Source organism: Aotus nancymaae, unplaced genomic scaffold, assembly GCF_030222135.1.
Source record: "Aotus nancymaae isolate 86718 unplaced genomic scaffold, 86718_ANA_hifiasm-v0.15.2.pri h1tg000040l, whole genome shotgun sequence".
NCBI lineage: Eukaryota > Metazoa > Chordata > Mammalia > Primates > Aotidae > Aotus > Aotus nancymaae.
In genome coordinates, this window is record NW_026988454.1 from 31,902,352 (window position 1) to 31,920,968 (window position 18,617).

The 18,617-nt window shown below is 38.4% G+C and overlaps 1 long non-coding RNA gene across 1 annotated transcript; it reads right to left on the minus strand.

The window, feature by feature from the left end:
* Nucleotides 1–326: 326 nt before the first annotated feature.
* LOC105732356 (uncharacterized) lies at nucleotides 327–18,411 on the minus strand. The gene is made up of 2 exons (XR_001110958.2): nucleotides 18,352–18,411; nucleotides 327–1,559 (listed from the first exon to the last, which is right to left on the minus strand). It is a non-coding gene; the product is annotated as an uncharacterized LOC105732356 (long non-coding RNA).
* Between the last annotated feature and the right edge of the window lie 206 nt (nucleotides 18,412–18,617).

Sequence of the window (18,617 nt, forward strand, 5' to 3'; positions counted from 1 at the left end):
CCAAGGGTTTGAAGAAAAAGGCATTCATACTGCAGTCAGAGAAAAATGGTAAGCCCTTTTGGGAAGAAATTTGTCAGTATCTGTCAATGTTGCAAATGAACAAGAATTCTACTCCTGTGTGAGAAATGATAAATTGCAGAGATAGTCATTGCTGCTTTGTCCATAGTAACAAAAGACTGGAAACAACCTAATGTCATCTGTTAACATATGACTGCTCAAATAAATATAATGCAGTACTAGGCAGCCATGAAAAAGACAAAGCAGGTCTGTATGTGCTATTGTAGAAGTCCTTGAAGATACACTGTTTATTGAAAAAAAGCCAAGAATAAAACAATGCATATAGTATTTTATATTATTTGTGGGAAAGAAAAAATATGTGTGCATATAAGTTTGTATATCATAGAATACTTTGTAAGGCTACATGAGAAATCAGTAAATGTAATCGCATTCCAAGAATCTGAAAAAAAGAAAAGGAGTGAATCTTATTTTTTAACCAAAAACTTTTATACCTTTTAAATTTTGTGCCACATGAACATATTAACTATTCTAAAAATAGGGTAAAATCTGTTCAGCTATTACTGAGCAGAGGTACCCAAATTACACAGGACACATAGTTGGTCCTGTGTAATTTGGACCACAGCATATTATGCTGTGGCTCAGAATAAGTGGATAAATGAAGTAACATCCTTGATAAGTTTTCTCCAACAAGCCCTTTTCCTACTTGATTTCTGAACTCAGATTTTATATTACATCTGAGGCTGCTATTTGAAGAATGAGATATTATCCAATATTCTGTCTCAGCCCATGTCTACATCTTGTGAAGTTTATCTAAATGTATTGTGGTAGTTTTTTAAATGTCCATAAATACTTTGATACCATGTTTTCAAGAGGTTCAGCTTAAATCCTCTCACCTTGAGTGTGGGCTGGACTTAATGACTTGCTTCTAATGAATAAAATATGGTAGAAATGACAGTATGTCACCTCCAAGACTAGGTCATAAAAATATTGCAGCTTCTGTCTTAGTCTCTCTCTCTTGGGTCTTTCACTCTGAGGGAAGCCAGTTCCATGGTACAAGGAAAGTTCCATGTGGAGAAGAACTGAAGCCTCCCACCAACAGTTCTATAAGTGAGCCATCTTGGAAGCTCAGCTCCCAGCCCCAACTGAGCCTTTAAATGATAGTAGTCCCAGATGACATCTTGGCTGTCACTCCACAGAGAACCTTGAGCCAGAACCAAACTAACTAAGCCATTTTTAGATTCCTGACTCTCAAAAACTGTGTGAGATAATAAATATTTGCTATTGTAAGCTGTGAAGTTTTAGTTTACATATAGTTTAGTTTTGTGTGTAATTAATCATACAGCAAGGGATAGCTAATATACACATCTGCCACCTTTGCTTTACCACCCACCCACTCCCCAGAGAACAGATACCTCTTGAAGCTCACCACATAGGCACTGCTTGTTCTTCTATTTGGTCCATCTCCAGGGACAATGAGCTCAGGTAGCTTCTATAGCAATAAGTGGGGGAAGAAGAAGCGGTCAACAAAGGTGGTAGATTTGCTATAGGCCTGGCAGAACAGGGAGAAAATGAGAGAAAAAAAATGTCAGAACATCCCTTACACATTTCTCAAATTGCTAAATAATTCAGAACCTGCTGACTTGAACATATATAGTTGGTTTCTTTCAGGATGCTTTCCACCATTTACTTCCCCAATTTCATTTCATCTTCCTCTCAACCCAGGTGGTACACACTCTGGCTTTTAGATAAGAGCTGTAAATGTGGGAGGATTCAGTGCTTATGTAACACTGCAGTATCGATGAAGAAACAAGATGCTAGCATAACTAGCTATTTTCTAAAACTGCATCCTTTTTATAAATGTGCAAATTCTCTTTCAGTAAATTCCATCATATACATCCTGGGGCCCACAGTCAACAGAGCATGTAACATTCAACACTTTACCTTATATGTCCTTCATTCTTTCTCTCTCTCTCTTTCTCTCTGTCTTTTTCCTGAACTCACTCACCACCCCCACAATCCCACCCCATGATTTGGTAGTATTACTTCTGAAACTTCTTTTTCTCTTACTGGAATTACATTGTTAAAGATTAAGGAAGTCTTTGGCAAAAAAGAAAAAAAAATAGACAAATAGATCAATGGAGAAGCATAGAGAGCCCAGATACAGACCCACCTAAATGCCATCAACTGAGCTCACCTCTCACACTTGTCTGTGCCTCCACTAACTAACATAGTGGTTGGCACATAAAAGGTGTTCAACAGGCATTTAGTGAAGGAATAAATGAATGGATGGATGGATAGTGATATGGCTTGGCTCTGTGTCCCCACCCAAATCTTCTCTTGAATTGTACTCCCATAATTCCCACATGTTGTGGGAGGGACCTGGTGGGAGATAACTGAATCATGGGGGCAGTTTCCCCTATACTGTTCTCGTGGTCATGAATATGTCTCATGAGATCAGATGGGCTTATCAGGAGTTTCCGCTTTTGCTTCTCCCTAATTTTTCTCTTGCTGCCGCCATGTAAGTGCCTTTTGGGGCTGGACGCAGTTGTGTGTGCCTGTAATCCCAGCACTTTGGGAGGCTGAGACGGGCGGATTGCCTGAGCTCAGGATTTCAAGACCACCTTGGGCAACATGGTGAAACCTTGTCTCTGCTAAAATACAAAAAATTAGCTGGGTGTGATGGTGGGCACCTGTATCCCAGCTACTCAGGAGGCTGAGGCAAGTTAATCACTTGAACCCAGTAGGCAGAGATTGCAGTGAGTGGAGATTGCATCACTGTGCTCCAGCCTAGGTGACAGAGGGCGACCTTGTCTCACACAAAAAACATGCCTTTTGGGCCAGGCACAGTGACTCATGCCTGTAACCCCAGCATTTTAGGAGGCCAAGGCCTCCTGAAGTCAGGAGTGCCAGACCAGCCTGGCCAATATGGTGAAACCCCACCTCTACTAAAAATACAAAAATCAGCCAGGCATGGTGGCCAGCACTTGTAATACCAGCTACTCGGGAGTCTGAGGCAGGAGAATTGCTTAAACCTGGGAGACGGAGGTTGCAGTGAGCTGAGATCATGCCACTACACTCCAGCCTGGGCGACAGAGTGAGACTCCATCTCGAAAAAAAAAAAGTGCCTTTTGTCTCTTGCCATAATTCTGAGGCCTCCCCAGCCATGTCCACGTAAGTTTAATTAAACCTCTTTTTGTTCCCAGTTTTGGGGTATGTCTTTATCAGCAGCATGAAAACGAACTAATACAGATGGACAGATAAATGGAGAGGAATAAGAATTTGTCAGGGTTTAACAAAGAGCTAGACACCATGCTAGATTCCACATTAACACTTTTTGCACACACATTCTCAGCAAGAAGATAAGGAAATGAGTCTGAGAGAGGTACAGTAACGTGCTGAAGTTCACACATTAGCAAGTGATAGATTTGGAATGATTTAAACCTGGGTCTGCAAAGCCTATGATCTTTCTGTGTCAGCATACTTTTAAAAAATTCTACTGTATATAAAAATAATACATTTAATGGGACACTTGAAAACAGAAATATCCTGAGAAGAACAATTTAGGGAGCTACCACACCTTAAAGGAAATGGTTTGTACTTAAATACCTTTGCTTTGTATCTATACACACCAGTAACCTACTGAACTATAAGGTAGCCTCCTGAAAAACTTGCCTGTTAGAATTTCATACCTGGAAATGATTGGGATCCAGTTTTATCTCTCACTACAAATTCATGTGGGCCTTGTAGTCAAACATACACAGATTACTAGGTTTTTTTTGGTTGTCGTTTTGTTTTTGTGTTTGAGACACAGTCTCGCTCTGTCACCCAGGCTGGAATGCAGTGGCGTGATCTCAGCTCACTGCAACCTCTGCCTCCCAGGTTCAAGTGATTCACCTGCCTCAGCCTCCCATGTAGCTGGGACTACAGGCACACACCACCACACTTGGCTAATTTTTGTATTTTTAGTAGAGGCAGGGTTTCACCATGTTGGCCAGGCTGGTCTCGAACTCCTGACCTCAGGTGATCCGCCCTCCTTGGCCTCCCAAAAGTGCTGGGATTATTAGGCGTGAGCCACCACGCCTGGCCAATTAGTTTTTAAATCAGAATTGCTTAGCACAGACTGATTGTCTATAAAGCCATAAACCCTGTGTGAACTGTGGACAGAATGAGGCTGCAGGGAGAAAGCATCCCCTGGTCTCCAAGCCTGCAAAGCTAAGGCTTGCACTCAGGATCTACAGCAGTGGTCTAAGAAGGAAGCCAGTGGGCATTTTTCTCTTTCAGATGCAAAAGCCTTTTATCAGGGACAAGCTAGAGGGCCATAAAGCAGTGGTCAGCTGCACCACAATTTGCTTCTTAGATGACAAAGGACACAAAGTACAAACAAGGCAAGGTTGGAGACCTCAGGGAGAGGCATTGGGTGCCCCCAGTGTTGTCAGGCGCCTGAACTGGGTCATATAACGTCTTTGCTTGGAAGCCCTCAATCAAGCAGGACTTCTGAGGCCTACAACTGTAATTTCAAACCACAAAAGGAAGCAGAACCCTCTCAAACTTTTATTTTGCTGAGGAAGTGGATGATTTAAATAAGTCTGCTTGACACATGCCTATCTGATTTCCCAATTCCCTTAGGTTTCTTGCAAGTCAGCCATAAAAGCTATTCCCCACTTGTTCTGACAGGATTTATGCATTCTACATCTGGTATTCAGCAAGCATATTTTTCTTCCTTTTTCATTGAACTTCTGCCCATACACACATACAGGGTCTCATTTTAATAGCGGGATTATTCCCTGTGTATTTAAATACACAGGAAACAGGAAATCATCTAAAAGAACACAGTGATCTCATGGTTATATCACTTTTCCCCACAAGCCCATTTGGAATCAGAGACAAAGACAAGATTCTGGAGCTTATAGCTTAGAGTTACTCAACCTGAGAGACAGATTGACCTTAAGTTCCCTTTACTGGTTCTTAACATAGTACAAATGAAGAAAATGAAATAGTACATTTATTTCAAGAGACAGGAGGGAAAAGGTTTTTTTTTTTTTCTTCAAAATAAACCTCTATTCAGATTTCGGAAATGTAAGAAGATTCTCTTATATAGTTGCTGACTGAGGGAACTGTCAGAGGGTCTAGGTAAGCCTTTGCCTTGGTAGCAAGGGAAGGTTCCTAGGCATTTAAACATTGTGCACAGGTGGTCATAGGTTCTTTCAAAGATGTGTGCAGAATGCGGAAACCTTAGCTCTGCAGGCTTAGAGACCAGACAATACTTTCTCCCCGCAGCCTCATCCTGTCCACAGTTCACATGGGGTTTATGGCCTTATAGAAAATCAGTGGGTGTTAAGCAATTCTGATTTAAAAATTAGTAACGGTGTATGTTTGGCTACAAGGCCCACACTAATTTGTAGTGCTCATTCAAATGTTGAGCACCAATATTTCTTAACCAAGTTCCATTTAATAATTATCAAAACCATATGAGATTGGTATTATCACCCCAGTTTCAGATGCGGAAATGAGTTTGGGCTCTTAAGCACTCAATGCACTATAAGGGAAAGCATTTCTCCCACTTAGAAATTCTCTCCAAGAGAGTTAGTTTCTTAGGATGCTCTCATTCTACAGCCCTGGAGAAAGGCTTGAGAGCATACCCTTCTTACAGGACAATACAAACAAAACTTTGCAGGCTCCATCACAGAACCCCACCAGCAGGGACCAAAGGTGCTCAAAGCCATGGCTCTGAGACATGGCAGATCTCGAAGTCCTTTCTTCGTCAAAGAAGAAAGAAATTAGGTTCTGTGTACTCCAATATATTTTATTACTTTAAACATTGGCATCTTTTTTTGGTACATATGTCAACTGTCTGTTAACCTGAATGTTTGATTAATCTGAATATGTTATTCCTCAAACATGCCAGAGAATAAAACATTTGTGAAAATAGGTTGCCCACATTCTGTGGGACCAATGACCCTACTCTCAACTCTTTAGGAATTCCAAGGTTTCCTTCACTCTTGTTTAGCATCAGACTTTTTGCTAGTGTGTATCCCACTTCCTTTTCTGAGTGTTCTCCCTTCCCACTCATCCAAACCCATCACAGTCAAAACCTGGTTCAGATCTTCCCCCAAAGTCTCCGGCCACACGTCTTTTAACTTCTTAAACATGCCCTTTCATCAACCTATAGCCTTGGAACTAGATTATATTGCACGTATTCTGAAAACTTTGTAATTAATCTTGTCATTTTCTCCTATGACACTCTTATTCTCCCTCACCTCCTGAAATTCTTTGCAGAGTGAAACAGCTATGTTGTGGAATCTTGAAGGTGTGTGCGCTTAGGCTTACGTAGGTCAGTGGTGTGCTGGGACTGACTTGTACCTGGTTGGAGAGCTAATTGCGGGCAGTGTGCTGAATGTCTCTTCCCAACTCCATTTTCAATGACATGTTGGTAGCTTGAACGTGGTCATTGCGGGAGCATTTATATCATGGAAACTAGCAAACACTATAAGCCAGGGCTTAGTTTTCCTCCTTTGAATAACCAGTATACCAGCACTGTGTCCTTGCCACTCAAAGTGTGGTTCACAGACCAGCAGCAGACCATCTCACTTGAGACCTTACTAGAAATAAAAGTCCAGCATCTCACATAAAGCCTCCCAAATAAGATGTTTGCATTTTAACAATAGCCTGGGAATATTTTTATATTAAAATGTGAGAAGCAAGAAACTTTTAAAAACCTCCTGCAATCTAGAATTGATTCATTTTCAGATTGTGCTCAGTAACTTTGTTACATTGATTGAAATCCACAATGTGAAACTGTTTCCATTGTCAAGGCTGCTTGCCAAAGAACTGGGATATATTTGTCCTATTTACATAGTAATTACCATAAAATTCTGATTAATTTGTTTTTAAAAGTTTGAAGTGGGACAATGTCCAATAGCTGGAAGAAATCTGTATTTTTAATATAAAATTAAGGACATACCAAACTAAGAAAGAAAATTAAAAGGATTTTCAGGCACATAAATATTTTGAGTGCATATCATGCACTTCTTTCTGCATATCATTGTGATGGACCTGTGGTACCTAACATATTTACAAATCAAAGACATTTTAAACCATAGGCTAATATCAAGAAAGCAGCTGTAGCATCTCTGTAGTAATTGCTTCTCCAGTGCAGTCAGTTGTAGTACAGTGAAAAATCCACCCAAGTTTTATTTCTGTTTTTTAAAAACGAAATTCTGGGTAAAACATTAAGAACAAATTCAAAAGTGCATATGAAACTTGCAATATTCAATTCCAATGTGCAGTAATATAAATGTATGGAAAGCTGTATCAGTTGAATATTTGTAGGGGAAAAAAGGCTAGATTATTAACAGAACATTGTCTTAGGGTGGGACTTTTTGAGTTCAAATCCCAACTCTACCACTTACTAGCTGTGTGAACCTAGGACACTTTCTCTGTACCTTGATTCTTTTCTTGTAAAATGGAAGTGTAAGAATATCACCTATCTAATTACATCTGGTAGTTGTAACAGTCACATCGCTGGTCACCTGTGATTAACTGGTGACTCTGGAGCCAGAGAGCCTAATTTGAATCTTGGCCCAAACACTGACTAAGTGTGTAACATTGAGAAATTTTCTCATCTGTAAGATGTGGCTAGAGTAAATAAGTCAATCTATGTACAGTGCCTACAAGAGCCCCTGGCTGAAAGTATAAGGGCTCTGCAAGTACATTAGCAAAAGTTCTATTAAAAATGTTTTTAGGTTTTTAATAGTATCTATCTGCCATTATATAAATTAGCTTGGGTCAGAGCTGGTCTGTAGCTCCATAATACCAACTAAAGAAAATGCAGATTCATGAATGTCTTATGTAAATATTGAGAGCACTACAGCCTAAGACAATGGTTCACAGTGTCTTCTGAGGAGCTTTAAAGAACACTGATAACTAGGTCCTACCCCCAGAAACTGATGTTATTAGGCATGAGGCATCTAAAATGCTCCCCAGGTGATGCTGTTGTGTACCCAGGATTGAGGAAAAACTGATTGAGGGACATGAATAAGCAGGCGTATAAACCAATGAAGAAACAAGCAGTGTAGTAATTTAGGGGGAAGCAAATTGACAAACTGTAAATGACCTGAATATAGCTGTTGCCTCTTTTGTTTCTAGGGTTGGCCTGCTAGCTCCATAGGTCTGTTATCCTAATGATGGATGGCATGCCTATCCCAGGCTGATCAAACTGGGGAGGTGAGATATGTCTACTTCCCACTGCTTAGACTCATCAAGGACTGATTTGACTAGGAAGTCAATTAATCATTTATAGTGAGTAGTCTCTCTTTCCAGGAAGAATACCTACTTGGGAAAACAAGTTAACATTAAAACAACAAACAACAACAACAACAAAAAAAAACTGTTCAACAAACCTATGAAATCAGGAAGAGGCCCAAGAGCTGGAGGAGAAGTATAATCATGAAGCAGTAATAAGCTAGAGTCTAGATTCTATAATGATGGTTCTCACTCTATGCCACATGTTAGTATCACCTGGCAAGGGCCACACTGCAGACCAAGTAAATTAGAATCCCTGTGTCTTGCTTTTCAAAAATTTCTCAAATGGCTCCAAATGGCAGCCAAATTTGAGAATCGATGAGATTATTTTTCCCACAATGATACCAAATTCCTCTACTTAATGTTTTAGTTTACTTGACAAGACATTTACACTAAAAGTACTTGATTGATATAGAAAATGCATTAATATGCCTTAATTCCTCCCCAATGTCTACAAGTTTCATTTTTGATAAAGATTCTTCTAGATCATTAGAATATAATTAATTGTTGAATTTATGCAATTAGCTAGTCATAATGGAAGTATTTTAAATATCAGAGTTGTGGAAAGTATTAGATAATGCATAATTTTTAAAAGATGAGTTATTTATTTGATGTTAGTTTGCATTTGCAGTACATATCTTACAGAGAAAACTACAGAGAAAGAGTAAACAAAGTCAAAGTTTCATGACTCCTTTTATGACACCATATTGCAACTATAAATTATCAGTGAATTGGTGTAAACAATTAGCTGCATAGATTGTCACCTAATTATAATGGAAGTTTTTTTGAAGAATTTGTGGAGAAAAGAGTTTCTGCATCTCTCTCCAGTTCATTACCAAGTGCAATGAACTGCAAATAGTAAATACTCAATAATGCTTTTAGAATTAAATTTTCTTAAAATCTTGCCTTCTCAAAACTAAAACAACATCAACAAAACAGGTCTACAGTATAAAAAACTAGGGTTTTGCCTCTTCAATATATCATAAATGTTACACACTCACATTATTTGAGTGATGGCAAGAATGTACATTTGGATTCAAGTTTTAGAGCATTCTATATTGCCCACAAGAGAGAACTTCCTTCTCTCAACTTCAATATTAGTAACTAAACTGTTACAAAGCATTAAAATTACATTGTAATTTAATGTTTTCCCAGTTCAAGAGTTATTATATACTATATAGAATATACATAGAATAGTATATCTATATATAGTATATATAAAATGCAGTATACTGTATTTTTGATCTGCTTTTGTTTGAAAAAGTCTGTGGACATATATATATACACACACATACACATTTTGCTTTTCATATACCTGGATTCTATAGTCCCGATAGCAATACTTAAGTATGCATGGATTTGGGTATATGGGGTGGTCCTGGAACCAATCCCCTGTGGATATCAAGGGACCACTGTACAGCCTTCTGAAAGTTACCCCCTTTACTACCTGCTCCTCCCTTTCCTGCTTTTGGTCTTCCACTCCTTATTCATTGATTCAAGAGAATTCAGGCAAGCGTTGGTGGAATCACAGAAGCCAAAGCAATGGCTTCCCATTCTCAGGTCCTCAATACTCTTGACTGTGTAACCATATTTACTGAAAATAAAAGTTCTTGGCATTCCTCTTGTCACTGTGATTATTGCCCTTTTGAACATTTGCCTTAGTGACAGTATCTGCTTTCTCCTCTCATTTTCCGAAGTTGTGTAAATTGGTACGAATAACCTTGTTATGTATATATAACCAACTTTGCATTTGCAAGGATAATTTATTTTTTCCCATTTTTATTTATGTGGAACTGAATGAACACCAAATAAGAACAAACAGAAGCTACTGATTCAGAGCTTGCTATAGCAAGAGAGTCAGCCACCATCACCTGTGTTTGACAGGGACTCAAAGACAGATAAGAATGGAAAAGTTCCACAGGGAAAAAAAAAGGCTTCAGGTGTGCCCTGTTTGGAGCTTGTTGACACAGGGAAGCCGGAAGTGCACTAACTAGAAGTGGGTAGTGGGGCATCCTAAGTGATTGTTTAGAGAAGGGGAATGAACATATTTGGCTTTCTCTCATTGGTTCTGAGTTGAGAGCAGATGAAAAAAAAAAAAAACAGGAAAGCTGGCAGTCATTGACCAAGTCCTCCTGACCACTCTAGGCTGAAGACTATAGAAGTTGGGGTTTTGCTTTCTGGGCTGGTGGCCACAGAGATTGTGAGTCAGGGTTCAGTTACCATACACAGTCTGGTCATTGTTCATTTGTATTTTCAGTCTCTCACTTAGAATCAGGAAATTTAGACAAAAAACTTCCTAACCTGATTGGGAATTTGAGGTAAAATGACCACCTTTAGCTATTTGCAATTTTTGTGAAAATAGATAGATAGAAAATATAAAGAGGAACATTAGTCCTCATTTTCCTTTCTTCTTATACAACCACTTCTTTTGCATTAAATTATCTGGCATTAGCAAAGAGCAACTAAATAAAATGCCTTTGTGGGATTGTAAATCGTTCTATTACAAAGACACATGCACATGTATCTTCATTGCAGCACTGTTTACAATAGCAAATACTTGAAACCAACCCAAATGCCCATTGATGATAGACTGGACAAGGAAAATGTGGCACATATACACCATGGAATACTATGCAGCCATAAAAAAATGAAGAGTTCATGTTCTTTGTAGGGACATGGATGAATCTGGAAACCATCATTCTCAGCAAACTGATAAGAACAGAAAATCAAACACCACATGTTCTCACTCTTAGGCGAGTGTTGAACAATGAGAACACATGGACACAGGGAGGGGGCATCACACACTGGAGTCTGTTGGTGGGGTATAGGGGAGGTACAGCAGAGGGTAGGAACAGCAGAGGGTAGGAAGGTTGGGGAGGATAACATGGGAAGAAATGCCAGATATAGGTGACAGGTGGATGGAGGCAGCAAACCACATTGCCATGTATGTACCTATGCAACAATCCTGCATGATCTGCACATGTACCCCAGAACCTAAAGTACAAAAAAAATTTTTTTTAATAAAATAAAAAAATGCCTTTGTGGACACTGATCTTGAACCTTAAATAATGATATAATGAATATACTTTATTTATACTATGTTTATATTTTATTCCATCACTATATTTATATTATAATATAGGCTACAAATAATAAATGTACATATTTAGTAAAATGTATTAGATCAAGCTCACCCAAACCAGTTAATTTCACATTCTCGGGATGGGAAGAAAGAGTAGATTGGGAAAAGGTAGAAATCTGTAGTTTTATAAACTCCTCAAGGTGAATCTAGTTTATTGAAATGTTGGAATTTTGCTACAATTTACTGTCTTGCTTATTTTATTGTCTAAGAGTTTGAATAAAGCAGTTTGTCACCAAGATTCTTAATTTTTCCATCAGCATGGAGTATTTTTATTCATAGGAATCAGAAAGTCTCTTCATTTTTAAAATACATATTGGAAAGGCCAAGTTTCCATTTGGAATAGAATCATACATAACAGCAACAGAAATTTGGAAGGAAGCTTAAAATAGTAATCAGTTTGTCCTTGACTACCCCATCTTGAGGAATACAGGTGAAAAAAACTAGAAGGACCTCTAGCGAAGTTTTTAAAACCTTTCCCAGTAATGCATTCTGTAGTGAAGAGCATTAATTTTAAAAGGTTTATTTCTATTCACCTAATTTATTTTCTTACTCAAAATTCTTCCAAGTTTAAAACATTGTTTTAAATAAATATAAAATCTAATATCTAGGCACTTATTGAAAACAGGAGGAAAAATATTGATTATATCTTTCCCTTAAATAAGTCTGTTCTAATTAATAAAACACAAGGTTTTTAGAAGTGATGGTTTCCAAACTTCATTCTTTTTCTTTTGCTTGTCAAGATTTAAGTAAAAAAAAATGCAAACAGGGGCTCCAGACACATAAGATAATTTGCAATGTGTAACTAGATAGCCAACAATAGGTGTCAGGTTTCCAAGAAGATGAGTTGGGTTAGAGTGTGGACTAAAGTGTGTGGACTGGGCATCAGATTATGTAAAAATACACAGGCATGATGAACCAGCTAGTGGTGAGTTTTGGAGTCACTAGTTTTATTTTTACATTTAATCCATATTAGATTGTCAACTTTCAGAGTGGCCAGTATCCAACTTTTTGTGTGTAGGATTAGCGGTGATAAATGAGTGTCCAGAAAAAGAGGCTTAGAGGAAATTTATAATCAAACCATGACACAATAGGAAGTGGTTGAGTTTAGGCAGCAACAAGGTTGTGGTAAGTTAACCAACACAGCTATGTTTTCTTCTCATCTCAATAAAATATAAATTCCCCAAGAGAACACTGGACAAATATATACATACATATACACACACACACATATATATATATACACACACATACACACATACACACACTTTAGAAGACATATATGTTTCTATATATATAGATATATATATTCATGTTTCTATTTTAGAAGACATGTATATCTAGAAGACATATAGATAAATACATAGACAAGTATATATTTCTATTTTAGAAGACATATAGCTAGATATATAGACAAGTATATATATCTATAGACAAGTATATATATCTATCTATATATCTTCTAAAGTAGAAACATGAATATAAAGGAGACCTACAGAAATTTCACAGTAGTTGAAGACTACTCTTTGGACTTTGGTAAATTAACTCTCCTTTATCTCAGTGTTCCCCATCTGCAAATGGGAGAATAGCAGCAACACCATAGGGTTATCTGGGTATTAGATTATGTATTCGTTCATTTTTACACTGTTATAAAGAATACCTGAGACTGGGTAATTTATGAAGGAAAGAGGTTTAATTGACTCACAGTTCCACATGGCTGGGGAGGCCTCAGGAAACTTACAATCATGGCAGAAAGGGAAGGAAGCAAAGCATGTCTTACATGGTGGCAGATGAGGGAAAGCACACAGGGGAAAATGCCACTTTTATAACTATCAGATCTCGTAAGAACTCCCTCGCTTTCACAAGAACCACATGGGGGAAACTACTCCCATGATCCAATCCAATCACCTCCCATCAGGTCCCTCCCACAGCACTTAGGGATTACAATTAAAGACGAGATTTGAGTGAGGACACAGAGCCAAATCATATCAACATATTAGAAAATTATAAGAACACAACTTGACATAAGGCAATCATACAATAAGTGTTAGCTATTATTTTTATCAATGTAATATCCATCCAATAGATTATAAAAATCTGGCTAGAACTGAAAAAAAATTGCACTATGCGTTGTTACTAAGAAATTATGGGGTTGGGTCAGGGAACGGATATGATATGCCCAAAGTACTTGAATTTCAAGTTAAATGTCATTTGCATACACCTTTATGACTGGAAAAGACATAATCTTACCTGAATTTTATTTTCTTTATAGATTTTGTTGCTATAAAAAGACATCCCTTAAATTTCTACCAAATTACACATCTACGACTCTTTAGAACAGTATGTTTATTTTTAATTTGAAGGTGTGCTTGGGTGTTCCCATGTTCACAGGCAAAGCCAAAGACTTCAAAAGTGTTCAAGGATTGATTGGCTGGTTCAGTGTTGAAATGCAATTTGCATCCCATACCTTCCTAGGCTCGCATGAACTGGAACTCAGAAACGTTTCCCCATGAAAGTAGTTCTCAGAAGAAGCTGCTTGTTTATTCATTTACCCAGGACCAAATACTAAGCAGACACCCATAAAGTAGCTAATTTAGGAATCTTAGGAAACACATTTTCTAGGATTGCATCTGTCATATTAATTTTATACTGTTTGACATGAAATTTTTCAGTTTTCCTTCAGTAACCTAAGATCTTGTATGAAATCTCTCTGGCCTTATAAATTCATGAATCCTAAATAAAATGAGTAAGCAAAATATAAAGGAAAACAAAATCTGTTTAAATTTTGTTTTCCTAGATGCTTGTATCCTCTTAAATAAAATCTAAGACATGTAAAATTATTCTATTCTAGTGTGTCTTTCATTTCTGTTTTCCTTCCATTAGGAAGAATTTGTTGTGAGAACGGATGGAGAAATTCAAGAAGCTTAAGAATGGCCCCAAATTTCAAAGATTTTATAATTTCACAAGAAAACAAACAATAGCCATAAAGCAATTATAACAGAAAATGATTAAGTATAAAATGGATGTCAAAGGAGTTCATAAAAGAACCTTTCTAGGGGTTAATTTGGCCCCTGGAGGCAAAAAGCATTGAAGAGCTTACCTTCAGCAACTCCTCAAGTCCTGGAAGAATGAGTGAAATTGCAAAAGGCAGAGAGCATTTGAGAGATTATTCAAAATAGAGAGAACACGAGAAACAAATATATTCAGACAGTCAAGAAATAACAGGATATGATTGAATTGAACACAACGTTTCCAGACATTTAGAAATAGGTATTAAAGTGTTTTTTACATATTAACTATATAGCAGAACACAAAAGCAAGAAAGGAAATCTCCAAACGCTAGAACATGGAGGGCACATGACAATGCATCTGGAACTAAGTGAGACGAGAGATGACAGGTCTCAAAGCCTGGGATTTTCATGGCTTTTCAAGACCAGAAGATGGCCAGGAAAATAAGTTCATAGCAGGAATAGGAACTGGGCTTCCTGTGCAAAATCAGAACACTAGAAAGCACTGCACTAACCTTGAAGGAACCAGATCATCTCTGCCTGCATACCCAACGTAACTGCTGGAAATGAGCCAATAGCCCCACCCCGTGGGTAAAAAAGGAGTCTTCGAGAGAGATGAGAACCCCAAGACTGAACTACATGTGGGAGTGGGAACAGACTTCTCATGACCAATGCACTCAGAATTCCAGGCTGAAAAATTAACACAAAAAATAATTCAGTATCAGTGCATCTTGAAGGTGCTGACAGGCAGACCAGTGGAAACCACCCCAGGTGGTTGTCTGGATCTTCAGAAAAGATGCTTCCTTCTGAAGTAAACTCATAAGCAAAATAAAACAGAATTACAAAAAATAGGACACTCAGCATCATGAAAGACAGCTTACAGGACATGAGGAACTAACAAGAGTATAACAACATGAAATAGAGCTGACAATAAGTATGTTTACAGTGATTAAAATATAAAGGGAGAAATGGCATCTGTAAAATGAAAACAGCGAGTTATGAAACAAGCTCTTAAAAGTCAAGTATAAGTACAGTCATTAAATCTTCTTAGAAAGTTTAGCAAATGGATTATAGAAAACAAAGCATGCTTGAAGATGAGTTAGAAGATGAAACAGAACATCTCTGTGACATGGAGGATAAAAATAAAGCAGTGGAGGATCTAAAACAGAATTAGGAATCATAAATGCTCTAGTCTCTGCCTCAGAGGAAGTCCAAAGACATAAGCAAACAAAGAGCAAATGAACAATATGCTAAGATATAATGGTAGAGACATTTCCAGAAATCAGAAGGTACAAATCCTCCGATTGAAAACATTCACCAAAGGCCAAGAAGGATAAATAGAAATATGAGGGGAAAAGGTTTAAATAAAGGAAAAAAAATGTGTTAAACATTAGTGTGTAATGTAGTTGAGAAAGTCATTTAGGGTCAGATTACAGAGGCTCTGGAAACCAGGCTAAGGAATTTTAACTGTATCTTGTAGGAAGCAAACACCAAGAACAAATGTGTGTGGAGTTGCTGCAAAAATAAAATGTAATGCTTTAGGACATTTGAAACAGGAAGACTGCAGTGATATTTTCTATTAAAGAAAGAATTTTTACCCAAATTATTGTTTTATATCTTTACCATATTTCATATTTTATTTGTTTTAAATAGTCAAAAAGTATTTCAAATATTCTGAAATGTTACTTTTAAGTATATTTACAAGGGCTATGAAATTCTAAAGGTGTTAAAAAACAAAAAACATCAAAAACAATATAGACAAAATTTTAAGAAGCCATTTAGTCTCTACTCATAGACCAAAGCTTTTTGAATGAATCAAACAAATAAAAATCTATTATTTTAATGATTTCCAGAAAGGAGGACATTCATTCATGTCATTTAACAACACAATAGAGGGTCAAGTGCAGAGCTGAGGTCTGAGGAGACAGAGCTGATGAGCCAGCCCCTTTCCTGAAGGCAATTGCTGATTATCCAGTAGGGAGATAAACTAAATATCAATTAGCACAATACTTGGGCAATGTGCTGTCAGAGGGGTACACATGCTTCATGATGGGAGCCCCAGAGGAGGACTTCTAAGTGAACTAGTGGAAGCTGGGCATCTCCTAAGGCAAGATTATGCTGAAGCTGCAGCTGAGAGGTTGAATTCACTAAACAGAAGGCCTTCTAGACCTTCAGGGCACTGCAAGTACAAGTTGTTGTTTATGGCTGAGGCACAAGGACCAAATGGGGACATCCTGAAAAGGGCTGGAGGAAGGTAAGTGAAGGCCAAATCCTAAAGTGCTTTCTAGGAGCCATTCTTCAGAGTTTAACTTTCTACAAACTGTGACAGGAAGTCAATAAATGCCCCAGAAGCCATCAGAATTGGATTTGCGTTCGAGAATGATCACTTTGGGAACCATGTGGAGGGTGGATGACAAAGGGATGAGACCAGAGGTAGGGAGACAGACCCCAGAGAAGAAAAATACAATGATCCAAGCAGGAAATGAAAGCCTCGGTGCAAGGCTTTTTAACATTGGAGATAGAAAGGAAAGTTTTTGTTTTTGTGGTGCAGAATTTTTTCTCCAGTGAAATCTTATGTGAAACATTACAATATAAAACCAGTAACTGCAGAACTGATGGAGGAAGAGGTGGAAGATGTGAGTCACTCTGCTCTGCACCGACCACTGGCATCCTGCAGCAGCTCCTGAGACCTCTCTGAGAAACAGTTTGACAATCACTGGACCGAAGAGATATATTTAAGATGTAGAATCAATGCTTCCATCCATTTTACTTAATAAACTCTTGTGGTGTCTAATAATCTGTAGTGTCAAGCTGTTCTTTGCTATCTAAAGTAAGTCTCTGCAAGAGTTCATAGGAAGACTTGTCTTACTTCTTTGGATGTCAAATAAATATTGCACTCAATAAATCTCTCAGTGTGTCTCTAGCCTCTGCAACCATACATCAAAAACCAGTTAATTACAAACTTGTGGAAGCAGACCTTCTGACCCTCTATTCCTTCAATCCATCTGGGTGTGATGACTCTGGATCCACACCACATAGACAATTCAACTTTTTAAACACCCACCTAATCTTATTATATATGCTCTCTTCTAGGAGAATCATTCACCTACACGTTTTCGACCTCTACCTTTAACTGGGTGATGATGTCCAAATATCAATAGCTAGGCCTGACTCTATTTTGCACTCCCGACTTGCAGTTCCTAGTGGACATGTTTAACTAGGCTTCGCAGATAGCAGTGCTGATCAAGATGAGCCTTATCCCTACCCCACACCTACTCTTGTGCCAGTTTTGCTCACTAAGCTGAGTATGATGCCACCAGTGAGTACCCAGCAATCACCCTGTGCCACCCATCTCTCACCCCCACCAAATTGCCTCAGTCCCCGTGGCCTGTCGTTTCTGCCATCTTAAAACCACTCAAAGCTGGTGATCTCCTCTCCTGCTTCCCATAGCTTCCATCTAACTACCTGAAATTACTATGGCAGAGACTATGGTGTTCACTAAGCACCCATCTGCTTCCCCCCACCAACCCCATTTCCCAGCCTCCTGTGGTTAGGGAAAAGCCACAGAATTGGCTGTGACTACAAGAAGAAAGGGCATGTTTTACTTCTATTATGAAGCATAAAGGAGCCAGTGCAAACCCTTGCAGTTGTCTCTCCCCTAATGTGGTGACTAAAAGGGTAGTGTGTTGAAGATGGTGCATTCAAAAGATGGCAGAGCTTGAATCCCTGAGTGACACTGTGGAACACACCCACCTCACCTCTTGCTGTCTTCTGTAGGGCATCCAGAAAAAGTGAGGAGTGCCTGCCTGTTGTGTGAAGCCACTGAGATTTAAGCCTTGTTTGTTACCACATCAAAACCTAGCTTATGTTGACTAACATACTTACTGGGTTGTCTCTTCTTCAAGACAGGCTTGCTTCGATACTCTCCACCACCTCAGAAATGACCTTTCTAAAATGAATATTTTATCATGTCACAAACACTTGATCCCATGTCTTACACAAAACTCTTCAGTAACCCCTAATATCAGACAAACCATAAACCTGGAAGTCTCTTGCAGGTATATAAAGGGCTTGTGATGGTCTGCCACAGCCTGCCTTACAGCCTCACCTCCCAACGACCCTCAATGCATCCCCGGCACACTCTCCCCAGG